Source organism: Falco biarmicus, chromosome 15 (assembly GCF_023638135.1).
Source record: "Falco biarmicus isolate bFalBia1 chromosome 15, bFalBia1.pri, whole genome shotgun sequence".
Classification (NCBI taxonomy): domain Eukaryota; kingdom Metazoa; phylum Chordata; class Aves; order Falconiformes; family Falconidae; genus Falco; species Falco biarmicus.
The window spans coordinates 17,026,970-17,045,729 of record NC_079302.1 but is presented as its reverse complement, the minus strand read 5'-3'; the positions used below and the strand labels follow the sequence as shown (position 1 = coordinate 17,045,729).

The 18,760-nt window shown below is 39.0% G+C and overlaps 1 protein-coding gene across 3 annotated transcripts in view; it reads right to left on the bottom strand.

The window, feature by feature from the left end:
• Positions 1–18,760, bottom strand: part of NKD1 (NKD inhibitor of WNT signaling pathway 1) — a 112,741-nt gene that overhangs the window by 75,888 nt on the left and 18,093 nt on the right. The gene's annotated exons all lie outside the window — the stretch shown is intronic.

Genomic DNA, 18,760 nt, shown 5'->3' with positions numbered 1-18,760 from the left:
TGAATGTCTCCAAGTGGGTATAATCCTGAGCTCTCAGCTCAGGTGTCACGTAAGATACGGACTCTTGGAAGACGTTGCTCTTAGGAGAAATCTGTGGCCTTTTCCACTGGTAGTTACGATTCTCCCATGTGATATAAAACGTTATGTGAGCAGATTTGGACAGACAGCCCTAGTTAAACCTTAGGAAAGTGAGAACGGGTTTTTGAGGAAGGGCCAGATTGTATTTGGTTAGCAGGTTTTTAAAAGCAGGTATGTAAAAGGATACTGCTGCAAAGGAAGTAGCCCAGCTTCAACTCCCATTAACCCTTGACAGGTATGACTTAAGCTGAAACCTCACACCTTTCCTGGTTTAGCTCTAAGTGCTCAGATATGTACATAGATAATTCTCAAATTCCCAGGGTTTAGTTCCCAGCACCATCTAATGAAGAAACTTCCTTGCAGTGTTTATTTTTCGAACACACTAGTAAGGCTTCCCATCTCTTAAACCTCTGAAAGCCCATTTCAGCAGGCTACCAGTTCATGTCACACTGTAATGAGCATGAAATCTAACTATAAACCACATTTGGCCAAATTCATATTAACAAAGACAGGGGAAGTAAGACAGGCATAAGGGAAACCCAGTTCACAGCTGTGAACATCATAACTAAAGTGCTACATACAAGAACAAGATTACATTTCCTATCAAATTCCATAGGGATTAAATCATCAAAATAATTCTGGTAAGGAAGACAGCTAATTCCATTAAACAAATCTGATATATACAAAAGGGAGTCTATTTCCTCCAAAATGAACAGAACATATGAGAGATTCAATGATATCTTTCATGGCTAAGACAACAGAGAAATTTATGATCATAGAAATGCAGTTGATTACACAATTAAGCAAACTTTGAAAATACCAGTTACATTTTGAAAGTGTCTAAAAATCCAAATAATATTCAGACTCTAAATACAAGTGGAAGATATATCCTGCCCTACACATCTTTAATAGGTGAGAAATGTAAGTAAACATAGTAATGGAAAAATGATCCAAAAGAAGTGAAACTACTTATTCCCAGTCCCATAAGGGTTCAACAGAACACGGAAAATAGTGTAGAAGTCCCCTCATCCCATTTCCTGAATGATGGCCTTAAGGCTGTATATAATTGCAGAAGTATGATAAAATGTTCCATATAATACTTGCTTTGTCACCCTTCTTGAATGGACACAGACACAATGCCAGGCAATGCCAAGCAGTTTTAGCATTATTCAAAGAAAAGCTGAACTTTTCTTCTTTTGCACATCTCTATATTGGATATGTTGTGTCTATGAGGAAGAGAGAAAAGGCAAACCTACGTCTAGCTTTGGTGGTGTTGGAGCAGAAATCTCTTACGGTACAACTTTGCTCTAGGACACAGAAGAAATTCTGCTGTTTTTCAGAGAACAAAGATGTGGACGCAGATGAACATGGAGAGAAAAGAGCAAACATAGAACACAAAGTGAAAAAGAAATGTCCAAGGCAGTCTGAGGTTTGAGGCTGAGCTGGAAAAAAACAATTACAAAAAGTGGGGACAGATAGGAAAGGGAAATACCAGTTCAAAGACCTAATATAGCTAAACAAAGTATTGGCCCACAGCTTTAGGATAACTTCTCTTATTAATACTAGGCTCCCAAGACAACTTCAGCAAGGCATTACCTTTTCTGTGGCCCATTTTTCAATGACAAGCCAGTAACACCGGGTTGCTGTAAGAAACAGCTCTGCACCGAGCATGGTGAGGGATGAGCAGCCTCACAGTAATCAAGTCGTTGGAGAGACCTGCTGCTGTACTGCTATATCCAGTGTTTTACTGTAGTGGGGGGAAGGAATAAGAGAATGAAAAGCCTGGGGAAACAGGCCTGGCTCAAACTCATTCTTTCTCCGTGGCAAGTCGCAGTTTACATTAGAAAAGTCCGGACAGCATACAAGTGTATGCTGGCCCATTCTGACCACAATCGTAGCCATTCAAATTACTTTCTTTGCCAGACACAGTAGCATTCTTATCATCCACACCACTCACCGTTTCAGGCTATCATGCCAAATACTATTTAGATACAACTATTAGTAATAATCTCACCACCAAATTAACCTAAGCTTCTGCCTCAACATAGACATGACACTCCTTAGAAGCAACCATTAGAGCAAGTTAAGAATACAGTAACTGGATTTTACATAAAACACATATCTGCTGATGCATTCACTTTTCCCACAGGGCTAGTCTTTGACAGGAAATAAGAGCTGAACTGTTTATTACCTCCAAGAGGTATAGCCTCATACCAACGCAACATCTAATAAACACACTAACATATCCATCATGCAAAGAATCTCCTTTGTAGAAGTATAAGCACTGTCCTTGCGTTTGGTCTCACATTCACCAAGTTCTGCTGGTTATGAAAACTTGCTCCCCTCAAAAGAAGTAACCAAAGCTTATTAATAGCAAAGACATAAGTAAAGACTTATTACAGCTTAAACTATGCCCACAATCCATTATCTTCCTTTTGATGTTTAGCTTGGGGTACGTGAAAAGAAAAATTAATACAAGGTGACATAGATAAACCTTATCTGACAAACTTTCTCAATGGTGTTGATTTAGAGGAAGCAAAGACATGCAAAGCCAGCCCATCAGCCTAGCAGGATGAGCCCTGAGCTACCTTGCTACAGTCTCAAAAGCAGCAACTATTCCCTGACACATAGTAAAAGGGTTAAAAATTTGAGCTGCAACAGGAGCCTTACAGAGCTTCCTACTGCTAACTCACTGTGGTAGCCTGCCAAGCCAACTGAGGGAATGGTGGTTTCTCCTTGGTAAAAAAGAAAACCAGGATTTGAGTAAAACATGCCACAGTCTCAACAAGTGCTGCTCAACAAGTTTCTCAACAGAGAAACAACAGGAAGAGCGGCTGGAATCTGAAATGATGCTGGTGCTCAGGCGGAGTTCTTGCCCCAGGAAGAACTGGGAGGACTATAACTGGCATGGAAGAGAAGTTAAAAGGACAGGTCCACGAGTCAGGGGTAAGGGCAAATACTGTCCTTGAACATGACTGAAAGGTTCTCTGAGAGCTTACTACTCCAAGTTCCCACTGTTTAGATAAACCATGACCATGGCTATGGTTTCCTCAGGGAGAAGCTTCTGAGGTTCATTTGGAGTTTCAGACTGGCCCAATCCAGGAACTCCAAGCCAAACCCAACACTTAAGAAAAATCACACTTTCATCATACACACAGAAACACAGCTAAACACCCTAGTGAAGTTATACCCAGGAACAGGTAAAGATCTATCAGCATCTCTACAGGGTAGGATCTCCATGCACAGGTGCTGGGCACTGTTTGCTGCAAAGTATTTGTGTGTGGCAAACCAAATACGCATTCTTGGCTTCCCTCTCCACTTCCCAGCTGGTAGTTTGCCTCCAGCTCCCTCCAAGTGGTGAACCGCTGCAGTGACAAGCAGCTGCAGCCCTAGCCCAGCAGTCCAAACTCTGTCCTGTCACTCCTGCAGCTTCTTGTTCCATAAGCAACAAGAAATGATGACAGAAAGGAAAAATGAGAAGTAGAGGGGGGGGAAAGAAAGACTGGGGGAAAGGCAGATAGAGAGGGAAAAAAATAAATCAGGAGACAGAAAAACAGTAACAACAGGTTATCTTTTGCTACATAGGGTGCTCTGTTGAGATGCAAAGAGAAAAATTTTGCCTCTACTTCCCTTCACCTCCACAGAATGCCACCTCCCAAGTATCCATTTTAGTTTTATCTTTCCACTTACCTTTCCATATCTGCATGCTATGCAGCAACACTAGCGTGAAAGTGCAGCCAGCTTACGAGTTCAGCAGGCTGCAGCCTCCCCCACTGCACGCGAGCGGGCTATGGCCACCAGCTAGAAAATGATGCATTATAGGCCAATGGGAACGGGTGGGGTTTGGCCCTTTTCAAAGAGATTTTTCACCTGGTATCACAGCAGGAGATGTCACAGTCTATTACACAGATCTCGGATACAACAAAACAGTGTATTCATTTCTATTCTAAACAAATTGCCATGTTCATTTGGACATGCCTGTTAAGTCTTAAGAAAAAATAAATTTGAGCAACTGCCAATTTTAAAGCCTCGAGTTTGGTAATATTTTTTTTTCCCCCCAAGTAACATAATGGGCCTAATCCATATTGTGGGCAAGTATCCTGTAAAATTTAATTAAAAGCCCAAAGCTGGTAAACAAAGTGATATTATAACACCAGAAATGTAACAGAGATTTGCGAAGTTTCAGTGTAACTCAAGTCACAGGTGGTTCATGGTATGTGATCCCATACCCATTTGCAGGAACTACCTACCTACTATTCTTTTATGTACGTGTTACTCAGTGGGGCTTAGGCCCTTAATGATTCCTGGAGGAGGAGATGAAATCATTATCTTGGTGTACTCTAGCCTTCACTAAACAAAAAAATATTTCCATTTCCATCCTTTGAGATTTCATACGCCCTGGAGTTTGATGGTTAAGGGTACCGTACTAAGTACTAAGCCAGATCATAAAAAAGGTTCAGGCTTTTCTCCAGGGAAATGTTATGCTGTGATCTCACTGTTTTCCCAGATAAATTTCATTGCATTGTTTCTTTTGCAGCAGTTTTAGACCCATGTGAATGCCATAGCCAGTACCAGATGTGCCTCCATGCACTTGCAAGAGAGCTCTGAACAAAGAAAATCCAGGAGAGCTGGAGTGCTGCTTAATGAGAACAGCCCTGGGACAAAGCTTTAATAGTTTAACTAAAATTACATTCAAAACTTAATTAGCAGAAGCTCTGAACTCACAAGCCGTGGCCCATGAGCTCTAATACACTAATTAGCTAAGACACCCTTTAAAGCCAAGTATTGCTAAACCTTCTTGAAGAGCTGTCACGTGAGTCCTTGGATTTGAGGCAACATTTGTGTTGCACATGGGAAGTTCAGCATTATTTCACTACAATGCTGTTGCATATACAATTATTGCAGGTCCCAATTATTTTGGGTAACAAACTGTAAAATGTTCATAGCATATAGTTCTATACACAAGGAAGGATCAAAGCAGACTTTAAACATGGACTTCCATAAATGTAATGTGAGCTAAAAACCTTGGAGAGCTGGACAACAATTTTCAAAACTTCAGAAAAATTACCTCTCAAGGAAGGATTAAAAAAAAAAAAAAGCCACAAGTGACATATTCATCTTTTTCTAAAAAGTCTTCCTGGGTCATTCAAAGCATCTAGATATTTATTTAGATAATTTTCAAACACGTAAGTTTCAATTTCAACCTTCTCTGCTTGTTTACTTGCTATAAATGAAATATCTGAACAAAAAATTGCTCAAACATTAGAAATATTCTTTTCATACACATAAAAATCAAACATTTCAGCAGTTTTGAATAAAATGTGACTATTTTTGAAATTAAGTTTTATCACAGTGTGTCTTTGTCTAGGAAATAAAATTCACAGTAGGATTCCAAACCAGCTTTGGGTTGTCCCCCTGTCTTTACTGATATTACTCAACCACGATTATTGGTTTCAGTAGGAAATTTGGTTCAAGTCCAGATTTCCAGATATGAAGAAGTACTGCACGTATTGCAGAACCTCACAAGAAATACCTACAGATTTTTTTACTGCAGATTTTTCCCTTCCACAAAAACCCTAGGAAAGGTTCAAAATACCTTTTTGTTATGTCGACACAAATACAAGTATTTCAGCTGTTACAACAAAGATTTTTTTAAAATTATTATTTTGCACTTGAATTTCCACAGTGTACCAGCTGGTATGGGAGTTTTTATGGAAGTTTTAAACATACCTTAATCTGACGTATAGCATTTAGTGAGCTGATGAAATCAGTTTAGTACATTATACAGTGGAGAAGTGGGGGGGGGGGGGGGGGGGGGAATTTACATCAGGCACATCGAGACACTTTGTATTTAAAGATGATGAACAAAAGGAAATTCTACCCTTCCATGACAGATTTCCAGCCACTGAAGTCCATGGTGCTTAATTTATTTACCTTTGAAGGATAAGCACAGGCATTACCAGGATTTGGATCTGTTGTGTCAGGGCATTTCAGTGGTTGAAACCTGATGCTTCTATGAACGAGCCATTAGTTTTCCTTTTCTGAGGCTTTGTTTTTGCTGCTAAAAAGGTGTGTTTCTGTATTTCAGGGTAATTAATTTAGGCTGCAATTAGACGTCATTGCTACCCATATTTCAGCAACAGAACACCTTTTCAATGGGAAAAACGGGGCAATCTTCTCTTCCCTTCACCCCCAAAATGAACAATCAAAAACCCTGGAGCATTGTTGGGTTATTTTATTGTAATGGATCTTGGTCAGTTTATAAATGTGCTTATATGGCATGGCTGTCTGGAACCACAGGGGATAACCTTGACAGCCCAGAGGATTACACCAGCTCTTTGCCTCATTTTTCCCAATGCACATGAGACATCCTAGATAGAGAAACAAGATTTTTAAACATACGGCAAACTAGATAGAGTCGCTCCCTGGCTGCTGCTGACCTTGCTTAGCCGACCCTCTGGTAAAGCTGAAGCACTGTGCTCCTGCCTTGAGAAAGCTCACAGAACTTAGTACCCAGAATTTTAAAAAGAGACTCTCACAGGAGTGAAGCCCACCGTATCTCACCTGTCAACACCCAGATTTACACTCAGATAATATAATGACTAGCACCAGAGTTCAGTGTGCTGTGGTAACTGCCCACCATATACAGTCTGAAAACTGGAGTCCTGGTACTGTATCCGATCAGAGACCCACTGGGTCTAACTCAGCATATGGAACAGCTCAGCCCACCTCTGCGAAATGGACACCGGGCATCCATTCTGCTTTCACCAAACGCAGCAAAAAAAGTACCAGGCAAAGACCAAATACTACACATTGCAATAATCTCGTCACATGATGACTACAGTTTTACACATGGAACTGTATCAAACTCACACTGACACAAATCTGTATCTTCTAGCTGTTAGGATGGTTACCATCTACAAGAAGTGTCCTTCTTTCCAGTTTTATATAATGTTTATGAAATCCACAAAACATCAAGGTAAATCTTCACCATGAGTGCAGAAAAACTTATTCCCAACAGGTTGAAACTAATAAAAAAAAAAAAAAAAAAAAAAAAAAGAAGGAGTACATCAAAGTACAGTATTTAGTTCTGCTTGTATGTGTAAAGCACTAAGTCTTCCCTTGAGGATACAGAGTTGTGATGTTTGCTCTTGCACTGTGCTGCTTCCATTAAACCCATAGAAAGAGTTCAGGCCTCATGATAACTTTGCAACTGCTGATCCAGTAAGCTGCTTAAAAGACTCTTGATCTCTCAAAGCAAATTTTTTGCTTCCAGTTTCAAGTTACATTCCCTATTTCAAATGACTGAAAAAAGGAAGAATCAAGGGAAAAAGAAAAATAAAAAAATGAAGCAAAATTAAAATAAGTCATGCAGGCTCTCCACAAAAATCAACCAGCAAGAATTCAACAGCACACTATTCAGATTTCAGTCCATCCTGTTCAAGGTAATATGCAGGCAGCAAAATGAGGTTAATCTTCTCCCTTTTTCCTGTAAGTAAATGTAGGAAGGAGACTAGCTGGATCTGCAACACAAAAATGAGTTTCAATTGCATCCACAGGACTGACTGCTGCTCTGCAGTCATAAGGAAATGCTTCATCTCACACTGTCAGGAAGAGATCAAAGAAAACCCATGATGGTTCATCACCCTGGCTCCCTTCCAAATCTTCTTTAGCCCCAAAGAAAAGATAACGCAATCTAACATTGGTTTAGATTTTCCATCAGCTCTCTAGGAGGACTATCCCAACATTCTACAGAGGAGCTGGTGAGCTATCAGGAACCAAAGACGGAGCAGCATCCTAGCACCTCTATGGCTACAAGGAAAATGCCTAAGATATCTAAGCTACCAGAAAGATATCTAAGATTTTTGCCTCTTTCCATGTTAAGTTTCCAATGAATTTCCCACAGATGGAGAAAATCTGATCATGCGTCCTGATCTCCAATTTGTCTGTAAACTATGTCATGAACAACACACTCTCCAATCTAAATGCAAAGTAAATGTGTTAGTAGTGGGTTTTATTTCTAGTTAGCATCTGGTTTAAAAAAAAAAAAATTAAAAAACTTTCAGAGGATCATTAAGACACTAGAAATAAATAAACAAGTAGATCAGCCCTCAGCTGGCTATGCCTTCTTTCTACCTGTGAAGCAGGACAGCTTGAATTATGAGTATATGTGTCCTCTCAAATCCATTTCTTTCCATCCCAGGTGAACAACGAATGAACTGCTCTGTAACAATGATGCCCTCAAAGGCCCTCTAGTAATTTTATTTATGTAATTTACATTTCACGTTAGTAATTTTCAGTGAGACAAGAGTTGAAACAATACCAGTTATTATTGCCAACTGTCTGATTCCAGCATATTATGTGACTAACAGCACTGCTTCCTAATAATGAAATTTGCTCTGTCATTAATGTAGTTAGACTTCGCAAAAATTGCACAAGTTGTATGAACAGGTATGAGACATAAAAGTCCCAGGCATGTTGAAACAAATCTCTCTTTTTCACACATTCACTCCCAAAGTGAAGCACTGTGTTTGTGTAAACGTGAAAAGAATTTGGCTCATTTTCACTTTATTTAGTCCATAGGAGACCAGGAGAAGCTGCAACATTTGAATACTGTCATGTTGAAATGATGAGCATCTGAAGGGGGAAGAAGACTGTAAAAAAATATATAGATGACTGAACTGCACACATGCATCCAAGGACTTTACTGGGCCCATAAAATGGAAAACCAGCATCAGCTATAACCACAACAGAAAAGGATATCATTTGTCAGGTCCAAATAGAAGAATGCAAATGGAAATGACAGAGCCAGAACACTAAAACCTCAAAGACTATCTGCAATAGACATCAAAACATTTACAGAAATTACAGAAAAAATCCTTGCATATAAATAATTGAGTATATGCCTGTTAATATAACTAACTCCTCCAGTGCAGGAAATTTAAAATAGAGTACAGAGGATGGGATGTGAAAAAAGTGATTTATCACAAGTGGTGTGCTTTTACTAAAAAAAAAAAAAAATTACAAAATAAATAAAAAAATCAAACCATCTTCTAATTAATGGTAACCTTCTACTGCCACCTCTTTCCTCCCCAGTCAGCACATGCCCACACCAGGAAAAATTTCATACTTTTCCAGGCACCAAAGCCAATCATATTTATGCTGTGCACAAATCCAGCAGGTTACCATGCCAGCTAGATTAACTAGTGAGGTCTTCATGATTGTACCAGCCATGTGCTTTTATGTAAAATACATCTTAAAAAGTATGCAGTGTTTGGAATGAATCAATAATTGTGCAAATCTGCTCTCTCATGAACAGTTTTCAAATTTCTATGTGAGACAAAGCATAAGCAAAGCCCTTTGGCAATCAGCAATAGAGCACTAAACTTTATGCAGCCGGTGCAGAAGTACTGAACTGTAGTGCAGGCAGAGCTTCATCTTTCTCCTACAAATTGGGGTTTTAAAGCAAGCATTGTTCCTGGATTCGATTTTTGAAAGCAGTGGTTGATCGAAGCAAACTTATAGCTGTCTTGTCAGAGCTTGATGAGCTCCTGTTGGAGACAAGGATGCTCCTGCAAAAAACAGGCAGAAGTAGTCTCTTCTGGAAAATGGAGGTGTAGGGAGTGACCACTTCGAGAGACTGTGTTGACGAGTGCCTTTCCAACACTGAAGTCTCAAGACAAATACTATTTCACTTTAGTAACGTCTAGTAGTTATCCTCCTACTGCCAGATCTCAAAATATCTCTGGATACAGGATGACTATCTCTGTCCACCAAGAGCCCTGTCAGTCTATCAAACCGCTAACCTATTATATAATTCTCAGCTCTGATGAACACAATATTTTGGCTTCAATCCGTCTTTCAAGAAGGCATTCTTACAGGTATCTGGGCTCTCCTTTTTCTTGTGTAAGGGACTCAGATCTGGAAAGAGAGAAATTTGCTGGGATTTACATTCCCTTCCTGCTTTTCTGAAGCTTTCGGTATTTTGTCTTTATCCTTCATGTCTGACGATTTGAATATCACTGTTCTGACAGACACATAATTTCCCTTTTTACAAGGGTTTCTATTAGTCTTTCTACTTCAAACTGATCATCATTCTTATTCAAATGCACCATTTCCACTAATAAGGTATCTAAAAAGCCAATCAAGACTCCTCCTAGTCACTTGGTAGCCTGTAATACTCAAGGGCTTCTCTTCCAACATCTCTTTTGAGTTACAGCTCCTCATTCACTTCTGGAAGGCTCAAAGTTGGATTAAACTTCTTATATTGCTTTCTGTTACAATTTTAAAAGGACCCTTTTGTTGTCTTGCATTACTTGTTTTCCATTCTTCATATTCTTATTTGTCATTTGCATTTCAGTAGCACTTGGAGGTTCCAATGAAACTGTAGACAATGGTTTGCACATTACAGTACTGGAATACAGGGACTCTGCCCCAGGAGTTAGACATTGAAAGAAACAAATAAAGGACAATTATCTTTGTGAGAAGAATAAATAGCATGGAAAATACAGACACACGACTTGTCCAAGCTTACAAGGAAGTCTCTGACAGATATGAAAAGTGAGGTCAGATCTCCTAAAACTGAAAGGCTACCTATCTCCTCTTTCCAATGCGATATTTTCCAGAGCATTTGTGCCCATCTGGTCTATTCAATTATGTGACACCAACATATAAATGGCTGTCACTTGCCTTTGCAGTCTCCAAAACTTGTTTTTCCAACTGCCAAAGATGGAGTTGCAGTAGACCAAAAGCATTTGATTTCGAAAAACGACTGAAGGAAGTTAGTTGGAATGTGTGCTCCCCACTTCCATACAGCAGCACCTCAAGGTACTGAGTGGACTAAAATGACAGTCCAAGAAATTTGATATTAAACATTAAACCAAGAAAACACATGCTCTAAAGCAAAGAACATCACTTCTAAGCAAAGATGAGATATTATTTTTCACAAAAATACATTTATTGCTGCATGTCTTATATTAAAAAAAAAATCTCCAGGAACTCCAGCCTGGAGCATATAATGGTTTATGCAACAAATACTTGTGAAATGCCTACTTAAAAAGTTAAACCCCCTGGAGGGCTTGTGAATCTTTTAGTTGTAATATACCCCTGGAGGATTTTATTTTGTATCCGCCTAGCCTGAAGTTAAAGAGTACTTTTTGAACATGTTTGCTTTACTTGAAGCTAAAATCTGGGTTACTTGAGGGAGGGCAATGGAGAGTCTAATAAATCTTACAATATACTTCTTGGCAAGAGAACTACTTACTGGTGTCATGAAGAAACAACTTTACTGCTCTCTAAAGAAATATTGGTTTCAGAATTTACTATTGTATTCAAGACACATGGAAGCTGCATTAAATCAAGTTGTGAAATGTACTGTGGTTATACACGTTTTTTTAAAAAAAGTCAAATCCTGAAAGAGATCCTGATGTATTAAAAAAAAAAAAAAAAAAAAGGAAAAAAAAAAAGTAAAGTTTCTGAGGCTTCCATAAATTTTGAAGGAGGAAGTTTAAAACTTGGGTGTTCCTCCCCAGAAGTCGCATTCCACAAGGAAACAGCTTGATTTTATGTATATACTTTTATCATTCAAATTTCAGTTGGTGTTTTTTTAACATCTATTTTCACCATTTAAAATTTGCATATGTATGCACAAGGAAGCATGAAGAGGGACCACATTTGCTCTGAGAATATCAGCTAGTGTATGTTTTCTTATTCATAATTGGGCAAGAGCCCTAACTGTTGGCTCACAACACTCCCAGTTACTTTCTTCCCCAAACATTGCATCCACAAATGGATCAGCTAATTAATCTAGACATGATTAATTAAGGCCACCAGCAGCAGAACAAAACTGCTTTGCCAGTTGCCTATGCATCTGGATCTCCTCCAACAAGCTGCCCAATAAAAATATAATAATAAGAAAAAATAATAAAAAAAGATCTGCATATGAGTTAGAATTCTATGCTTGCAGTGTATGTTACTTAATTCCAAAATACACCTCTCTTCCCAAGCCTGGATATTGAAGATACAGCCTGAGCCACACTGTCACAAATTTTGTCTTGTTAATCCTCTGCTGAATGCAGAATATATTGCCAAATTATTGTTAGTTAAACCAAGTTTGTTTGTGGGTTGTTTTTTTTTAAATTTTGATTGTAATGATACAGCAAATTACTTCTCCAGCTGTTAAAATGCCTCCACTTCCAGACCAGAACTGCAACCAATAGCTCCTTAAAAGGTGCTGAACAATATTGCAAATGAGGATCCTTTTCCTCAGTGTGCTGGATTCAAAATTATACAAAGAATATTTTCAACATATACATTTAACACAGAAAATTCCTTAAGCAGGAAGAATGTTTCCCAATTTAGCCTGCTGTTTTGCTGTGCTTCCTTCCTCACCACCCCCATGGCAGTGTCCAGCAAAAAGAAGAGGGAAAGAGGACAAGAAAAAAATAAGAGAAAAAGATAAAACTCTCAGAACTCCAATGCCTGCCTTTCATTCTGGCACATTGTTCCATGTGCCATGAAGGGCGCTGAAGATTTTCCACAAGCTTTTCAGAACATCTCACTTCTCATGCATCTGAGCAGTAATCTCTCTTACTGGCTACTGATGAATGAAATCAAGCAAGTAGCATATTTTTAAATCTTCAAAACCCAAAGTAAAGTTTATCAGGAACTTCAATATAATTGTCTCAACTCTGCAAATTAGGATGAATATTTATGTTACAATGCTACCACCACAAAAGGCCTACTTCTTTTGATAAAGACACTGATTTATCTCAGAGTGTCCTGGGAGGGTGAGACTGAAAAATTGCAAGAGAAGCTGGCTTGGATCTAGGTTTCAAAAATGACAAAAAAAATTATCAACCCTCAGTTCTTAACTGCTTTACATTAGTCTTCAAAGTTAAAAGGGGGATTAAAAACATCACCAAGTAAAGCAAGAAAACAACAGATATGCTGGATTTCAAGCACAGTCCAATTTTATCTCCTAATTATTTAAAATGCAAGCTGCCAAGTGCACCAACCATTATGACAATAAAAGTCTGATCCAACTTTGCAACAGCAACAAAAAAATGTTTATCAGAGAGGTCTAAACCACAGACTTGTTTTGTAAACTTGGAAGCAATTCCAGAGCTAGTTCCATACATCTCAAAGGAAAAGATAAACACTCACTCACATTTTTATATAACAACAACAAAAAATATAAATGGATTGGCAGTCTTCATGCAAAAAAATGAAAAGCCTTCACAGTTGAAGCGATGAGACTTCAACGACGACTACTTCTTATCAGGGACATTTCCGCTAACATAAGTGCAAGTAAAACTCTTGGCAGACGTGTCCTGACTCGTGTGTGTCAAGAGCGAGGAACCGAGCTGGCTCTCACAGGCTCAGAGTACTCGCTTGCTCCTTACAAGAAAGGAAACCATCCGCCTGCTTCAGGAAGAGTCTGGTAGGACAAGGGTTTCATCCCCTTCCAAATCATCTCTGATTTCCAAGAATTTTGTATCAAAACTGGTGTCGACCAGCACCTGAGAACTAAAGATCAAACAATGAACTGAAGGCTTACACAGTGCGTGTGAGAACGAGACCCAGGCAAACACACTTGAGGAGGCAGGGAAATTTCATGTTCTCACCCTCCGCTCGCATGTTTTCAAATGCTTCTGGAGGACGAGCTGGCTCGGCAGATCAGAAAGGGAAATGGTGTCTTTCAGTAACAGGCTGCTGTTTCAAATCCAGCCCAGTCTTATGGTGGCTGAAAGTAATTATCCAATAGGTGGCCAAAGTTCAATTAAAACGTGATTTCACTTCCAGTTTCTGTTAAGTAGGTGTCCGCAACACAACTGGCAGTTTCACCAGACAGGCCAAGCTCTGGCTCTCCAAGCAATGACAGAGGCGTGCTGGCAGGGCAGGACGGTGGCTTGCACCTGTTTTGTGGCAGAGGACTTCATTTACCAGTGCTGTTAAATACAAACCAGGAGCAAGCATGTGGTTTTAAAAGAAAGATGAAGAGGGGAATTCTACATACATGACTTTTTCCTGATTAAATCCAGCAACAGAATATATATCTAGTGTGTTTACACTATATATATTATTATTACATCAAATTAAACTCGATACATAACTCTTAAATTTTGTTCCAAGCCATAAGCAAGGAGCCGTAGGACTTTGCCAACTGATACAGCTCTGCTATCACAGTTTATGGAGCAAATGACTAAGAGCTAGGAAATTTCGCTGGATGAACCTCAACCAAGTGCTTTGGGCTAGTTTCTCAACATTAGGACATCTGAGAGTATGGCTACATGGCAGGCATTCCACAGTAATAGCTCATGTCAACACTTCCACTGGGATAAATAAGGCATAAGCTGCCTCAAATTACCTTGTATTTACCACGGGTATGAGGGAATGCAGACAGGACTCCCATGGAACAGCCAGTTACTGGTGTGTCCACAGCTTCACTTATCCAGAGACCATCTGTCCAAAACCGCAACCAAACCCTCATATCAGTCTTCAAGGTACTTGATCCTAAGGTATCTCCACCACAGCCAGGCACAGTCTGCTACACAGATAAGGTGGGATGAGGTGGGGTTTCATTCTTCAAGCACTTTGCCATTCCATGCTTTGCCTGGTTGCCAATTCATCCTCTGCTCAGACAACCTATTTTAAGATTCCTCTCACATTTTCTGTCCCTATATGCTTGAAGGGAAAGGCAAACCACCACCCAAAAGAACAGGCCCACAAGAAACCAACTAGTTAGCGACGTGTTTTTGTGCAGAAAGGTGCAGAGAAATGGCTTCTCCATTCAGTGCACATGAAAGAAAAATCTTGGAAAAGCAGGGAACTAGACACTGTTTTTTCAGCAATATTTAGTCTAACTCAGCCCCCACATAAGTTAACATTTGCACTGAAAGTAGTACACTGTGTAAACCTTTTAAGAGCTTTTTTCCCCCTTTATATCCTACCCAGTGTCTTCTCCCAGGAGTATTCAAAAATGCTGAAAAAGGGCAGTATGTCCTCAGGTCACTCTACAGTAGCAAGCGTCTGCTGAGCCACAAGAGTTAGAATCACTGTTTCCAAAGGTGTGCTCCCACCTATGTGTTATTGGTGACAACATTATTGATGATCCAATAACAAAGAGAATGAACCCTACACTGTCACGACTGTGACACAATATATACACGCACACATATATTCAGGAAAAAGAAGGTAAATTTAAAAGAAGTATTTCAATAAGTGAGTGTTACAAAATAATATTTTTCCTCCTAAATGCATGGATAAAGAACCTTTTGCTAGTCTCTGAATTTGGCTTTCACAGCTACATCATCAAGCAATGTCTTACCCAATAAAAATATTTCTGCAGAATTTAATAACTACATCTATAGCACCTTGTCTGAGATTCAAAAGCTTTGGAAATTAAAATATGGCAAGAGCAGAATTTATGACAACTCTGTGAAGTAATGTCTATACATACATTCTTTCTTAATGTCATGATTAATTTACTGCTAAGTCTATACTGTAACAAACTTAAAAATAAGTTAATGGTTCTCCACCAAAACAATGCCCACCCACAGAAGGCAAGCTTTTGGTCCCTGTGCCTGCTGACCTGTTTTCTGCCTACGGAATGATGGCAACCAGAATAAAACTCAACAATACTCAGACGTGTTAAAAGCTTCAAGCTCTTTGCAGCACTCCCCGTAAGCCATAAGCAAAGGTGATATTGCAAAATGGCTTGTCATCACCCTCTTCCTGCCCTTCCCAACACATATATTCCTCATGAAAGGATCTTTTCTCTCCCATAGCACCTTTGAGATACTGAAACCTTACTGCTCTAGTATTTTACTTCTGCTCTCTTATAGGAAATAGCAGGGGAAGATGTCTACTGTTACACAAACAATTCTATTTATTAACTGAAAACAACTTCCAGGGTTGGCATTTCCGATATATTTATTATTTCAAGGATCATTAATCTTTATAAAGGACAGAGCTCTGTGTTACAACTAACTGCTGTCTGCATAATCTGCTAAAGACGTGACTAATGTAACAACACTTCTATGTTGAATGGTATCATGCACAAGATATTCACTGAAAGGGAGAAAAATTCCATAAATCTCAATTTTACTGATGTAGATGCACACGATTAGTCTATGTTTTCAGTAGAACAAACGGAAATGGACTGAGTTCAATTGACTCAACTTTGAAGACCTTTATATGTTACATAGTTCAGAAAGTTAGAGATGTAAACTTTGCAGTTTTATCAATTCTGAGAGAAAAAAAAAAACTATACCATTTTCCAATAATTATTCAGCATTCAAACAGACCTCAATTACCATGTCTTTACACACAATCTTTCTGAAGTTCCCCGTTGCTATTCATAGTGACACTTCTTCACAGTTCTAAATAATCTTTGTTAAGCTTCAAAAAATATAGACTTAATTCTCATTCGGTCATTGCTTCAGTAGTATTTACTGGCATGTTTACATATGGAAACTGATTGCAATAGATATTCCAGAACAGCGGCTGCACAAACACTCTGTATGACAATAAAAGTCTGTACAAGTGTGTACAAGTAAGCACAAAAATTGCTGACAAATAAAAGTACTTTTGATTCTTTCACTCCATGTCTGTAACAATAAGCCTTCTTATCAGTTTCCCTAAGTATAGAAGCAGTGAATAATTTACTCTTTCAGCCACCTTAGATCAACCACCCTTAGCATTTCTATTAATTTCTCCAAGCTCACCCAATATCTTTTTCGGGGTTTCTCTGGAAACAAAAGGATATTGTAATGGTGGCAGAGAACCATATACCCATACTGGTTCCATGATAAGATCTCTACATGCATGCAAAATACCAGCCTTGGATTGGCCTCAGCATCTATGCTGAAATTTTACCCACCAGATCTAACAAGGCTAACAGAGGAGTACTTGCAAATTTGACAAGGAATGAGAAACAGTGAAGAGTAACAATGCTGTAGGTCTATGCTAGTTTCTGAAGAAGCAATGTCCCCTGCAATGCTCCAAAAGGAACAAAAGACAGCTTGGGGTTGTAGCCTGAACTCGTTGAAACATCCTACGGGTTTTCAGTAACTCCCTAATGAGGAGTTCAAAAAGTCAGCAAAAGGAAAGAGGATTTCTCTAAAGGTCACATTCAAATGCTTCTAAACAAGTGATTATTTTCGATCCTGACCTCTTTGGTATCAACTGGAACTTTGCCTGAGAAAATGGTTTCAGAACTCTGCCCACTGGTTTGTTTTTACAGAGGTACGGGAAATATGCAAATAGATTAACTTTATGACAAAGTGCCAAGCATTTGAGAGCGCCTGTATACCCTTTTCTGTAATATCCTCTGCTACGCAATTATGCCTGCCGGAGCCTACCTCTACAGAAGTCAGCACCAAAATCCCCTCTGAAAACAGACACCATGCAGCATCTGATGGGCTTGCTTGCCATCATCTCAGGACCATCACACATGTTCACACATTATCAGCCTTTGCTCAGAATGAAGCCAGTCTGAAATTACACTAAGTGCCACACACCAGGCTACGGATACAATGGGTAGCAGCCTAGAAGAAAGCATGTTCAATGCCTAGCTTATTTGTTCTATTCACATGTGGGTAAACATTTCTCACTGCCCCATTCATAAATTATGTCTTCTGACAAGAATTTAAATTTAAAGCCCTACCCTCCCACTCTGTAAACATACTGCCCAGTCAAATCTAGCCTAACAGATCTGAGCAGACAGCTCTTTCACCCAAAGCGAGAGTTGTTCTTGCTATTGCATTTAGGCTCAAAGTAAAATATAAAAAAAGTTCCATTCACTATGGGACCCAATTCTTACGTGTTCATCATTCTCACTTAAAGTTCTCCAAAACCAAGGATATTCATTCTTCAGTTTAAACCTTTTCACATCTACCAATTAATTTCAATTGCTTGAGTAATGAAATATAACAAGCTATCAAAGCTGAAACAAAGAAATAAAGAAATAAAAGCTTTCCTAAAAAGATAACATGATAAAACATTTACTGTCTTCTCTGTAAGGGCATACAAAACTGAGTTTGCACCTCAAGCAAATTTATGAGAGAGAAATTTTCAAAGACAATAACACTTTACGTTTGCAGCTCTACTAGGTCTAGTCAAGTTGTCCTTATTTGCCAGAATATTCAGAGTTTGCCCAGTAAAAGAAAGGATATGACTCCAGCAGAAAGAAAAGTTTTCTAAAATAAGGACGCACTGAAAACGCAAGACTTACACTACTAACACAGCACAGCTCTCAGACCACATGGGTAAATTTTAACATTTATATCCCTGCTAACTAGAGACAGGCTCAAACCAAAACCACAAATACGGAGAAAGTCTGAACTCGGATCAGAATTTTATAGCTCACACCCCAACTCTTCTCTTAACAATATCTGGAAAATGCTTTTCAAAACTCCTGCAATATTTGTTCCATACATAGGAAATGAGTTTAATAGTACATCTTTGGGGATTAGCTTTGTTTAGCTGTCCAAGCCTTTGATTCAAAGTCTGTAGATAGTATTGCTTTAGTTGCTACACAGAAAGAGACATTATTTCCTGATGGGATGCCTCCCTTGCTCACATGGTCATTCACCTTAATCCCTGTTAACTTTATAGGATGCTATACTGTACATATCATTGGCTGTAAAGGAAGTCCTTTATACATGTTTCTTGGCCTTCC